Source organism: Peromyscus leucopus, chromosome 1 (genome assembly GCF_004664715.2).
Source record: "Peromyscus leucopus breed LL Stock chromosome 1, UCI_PerLeu_2.1, whole genome shotgun sequence".
NCBI classification, from domain to species: domain Eukaryota; kingdom Metazoa; phylum Chordata; class Mammalia; order Rodentia; family Cricetidae; genus Peromyscus; species Peromyscus leucopus.
The window spans coordinates 103,070,131-103,073,561 of NC_051063.1; the positions used below are offsets into that span (position 1 = coordinate 103,070,131).

Below are 3,431 nucleotides of genomic sequence, written 5' to 3' on the forward strand. Positions count from 1 at the left end.
GGCTTAGTGGAACCTGGAGAGAAGCCCTCCAGCAACACAATATATAATCCTATACATGTAAGAAAATGTCATAATGAGGTTTGTTATTTTATATACTGAATAAAAATTTGATTGACTAAAGAAGAAAATTATAGTATCCATAAACACAAAAGAATCAGAGATCTCAGTCTTACCTTTCTGCGTTCCTTAAACATCCATAATGAGATTGTGTCCATACATGTGCCATGTGTGAGGATGGCGTATGCAGTATCTCATGCTGTAGGCTCCAGACAGCACCCAGCACATGCTGATAACATAGTACACTTAGCAAGTAACAAAGAACCCTACTTCTCTCTTTCAGGTAACAGGCCTGACTGAGCCTTCCGACCTGGACATGGCTCCCAAAGCATTTGATGATCAGTATGAGGGCTGTGTTGGAGACATGGAGAGAAAACCACCCCAGACTTCAACATAAATGGGAATTTAAAACTTGAGTGGAAAAAGGCAGAGAAAAGATGGAAGAAGATAAAAAAACATCAATGAGCAATCCAAAGGTTTCCAAGATTTCCATGGAACGGCTTTACACTGGGAAAATACACAAAGATTTTAACAGAGCTGTTAGAGAGTTCAAGAAAAATCCCCATAACTTTCATTACTTTTACATTACAAGGCCTTCCATTACTACTTAACAAGAACCCTTCAGTTTCTGAGTAACAATAATTGTTACAATGTTTACTGAGGCACCAGGAACAAATTTCATTACAGTGGGAAGGGCTCTGTGTGGTTTGGGCAGTGCACTTCTTCATCTTTGAATGAGAGAGCAGCTCTTGATGACTTTGGTTGTGCTAGTGGGACACTGTTTATCATGAGGACCTGCTTGGGGGTTTATAAAAAGCATTTTCCTAGTACCCTGAGGAAGAGAGGTGTTAATTCCAGGCAATGAAGTATTTCACAAAGCCACCAAAACAGCAAGTGGAAAAGGGTATGACAAAATTTTTCTGCACTCCCCCAAAAGAGAGAAGAGCAACTTCAATTGCTTCTATTGCCGTTCTACGGACAAGAGCCATTTCAGCAGCTCAGGTGAGTCTGGGTCTGTGTTAGAGGTGGAGCTGGTGGGGACATCATGAAATGGAGGAGGGGGTGCTCCCTACCAGAAGACACCTGGTAGACCATGTACTTGGGGAGAGTGCCTTGAATGATGAGGGGTAGCATTGATAAAGCCAAGGAACACATACTTCAGTGCAGGTGTATTAGGAATGGTTGAACACGATAAGGGACTTCAGGAAAATACTTATTACCAGGTCCAGCCCTGTGAGGAGTGAGAAGAGCTATCAGTGGATATTTATCCTTTTAAACCAAAACTTCCCTGTGTTTGGGATCTCTATAGCTGTATACCCATCATTCCTTGTGGCCTGGATTCTCTCTTCTCCCCTTGACCACATTTCTTACTCTATGCAAGCAAAGATACCATCAATTTTAGTTTGGTGATTACTTTTCAAGGCATAGTTCAAATATCACTTATGATAGCAATCCTTCTTTAATATTTCCAGAGAAAATTACTGTACAATGCTCTTTTTTAATAGTAATTAGAGTCAAGCATCACTAGCTCTGTGACTCTTGGCAAGTTATCAAATGTCTGTGGCTCATTTCCCTTTTTGAACCCTAAAGACCCAAATGACAAATATTCTTGTAATATTGTTTTGAGAATTAAAAGAGAGGCATTCAAGATGTATTACATGGCATGTAGATATCAATCGACAAATGTCTTTTATTTTTAAAGATGAAGACCCATGTGCACATGTCAGACATCTGATCCAAACTCATAATGGGGTAGGTCTCAACATTCACAGGAAAATCAATTGCTTACAGTCTAGAGATTTGGTCTCCTACTGCCCACCACTCAGGATCTGCATAGTGTCTGGATTACTTACTTACATCCAGGCTCCACGAAATATTGTCCTAGGAAGTTAAGTTTGAGTGAGAAGTCAGGGAGAACCAAAAATAAGGTACAATTAGACTACTGAGTACAGAGCATTCTTAGATCTAATCAGCTTTGACACTATAGAGTTTCTGGAAACATAGGAAGTCTTTGGAGCAAGAAGTGAAACTACAGAAGTGATCACAGGGGCTTCATGCATTTGCATAGAGAAATTTGGAATTTATATCAAGCCCAAGGAAACCATGACCCCTACCCAGGCCCCCAATTCAGTCAGAAAGATGCTGTCCTTCTGGGTCAAATGGTTGAAGTCCAAGCAGGCTGAGAGTCACAGGTGAGTTCTGGTCCACACCAGCCGACACAGAAGGAATACACATTGCTGCAACAATGGACTTTCAGAAGGTTCAGACCCAGAAACCTCTTTTTGGGTGAAGAAGGAGAAGCCTGTTGGGCTCTCTAGAAAGCTATGAAGTCTCAGGATAGGAAAGGCTTTTATCCCCAGTCAGTGTCTTAGAGCACAGGACCCTGGAAGTGGTGGGGATCCATCAGTTTGCTCTCATCCTGGTACTTTAGAACTTTAGAAATCTGAGGAAGCCAGAAGAGTCTAGCCAGGCAACTGGCCCCCTAGAGTCTATTCTCTTGGGTTTTGAGCTGGATGTAAAGTTCTGAATGTTTAGGGGAGCTATCCCTGTCTTGAGATAGCCAACATGAATCCTTTCTTTCTCCTCCCATCTACAGCAACCCTGCTGCTTGTGGTGCTACCTGGTCTCCTGGTGCAGCTGCTGCCTCTTGCTGAGCTGTAGCCCTCTCCTGCCTGCAGTTCATGGATCTGAGTGTTGAAGGGAGGCCCAGGGCCAAGAACTTGGCTGGTTCTGTAAGGTGTGTGGTAGAATGTTGGGTGTGATCATTTTAGGGGAGATCTACCTTAGCATTCATGACTTTCATAGACACCCAAGGACCTACTGGGTCTGTGGGTCAAATTTTATGCTCTGACTTCAAATTTACTACCCTTTGACACTTTGCTATGATCAAAAAACAATATTTGTCTGCATGGTCGGCAGCAACAGTTTTAAAGTTTGAAAATGTGATGAATGTTAGAATCTAGGAAATAAACCATTTATAACCACACCTTGATTTGTGTGACTAGTATTTCTTAGGTGAATTATTTGTTTGAAAAACTCTCCTAAGGCATGAGGTCTGATGTTCACACTGATACAGCTGAGAAGATTCTTCTTGTACATTTCTCAGATGCTCCTGCAGGACAAATTGAGTGGGCCATAAATGTAAGGGCTGACCTAGAAAGTCCCATCCCTACTCTACCCCATCAGAAACACAGCCAGCGGTTGAACTCTGTGGCATTAGCTTTTGCCTTCCATCTTTATGTAGGTTCCAGGGATCTAACTCAGGTTGTCAGCTTCACTCATCAAGCATTGCTGAGCCATCTCAGCAACCCAGACAGGCACATTTTTAGGTATATATGGATCAAGAATTCTGTGTCCTGTACAATGCATTAAAC

General features: G+C 42.1%; 1 pseudogene; it reads left to right on the forward strand.

Annotated features, from left to right (window-relative positions):
• The first annotated feature begins 234 nt into the window (after positions 1–234).
• Positions 235–2,845, forward strand: LOC114698746 (annotated as a pseudogene).
• Positions 2,846–3,431: the final 586 nt, after the last annotated feature.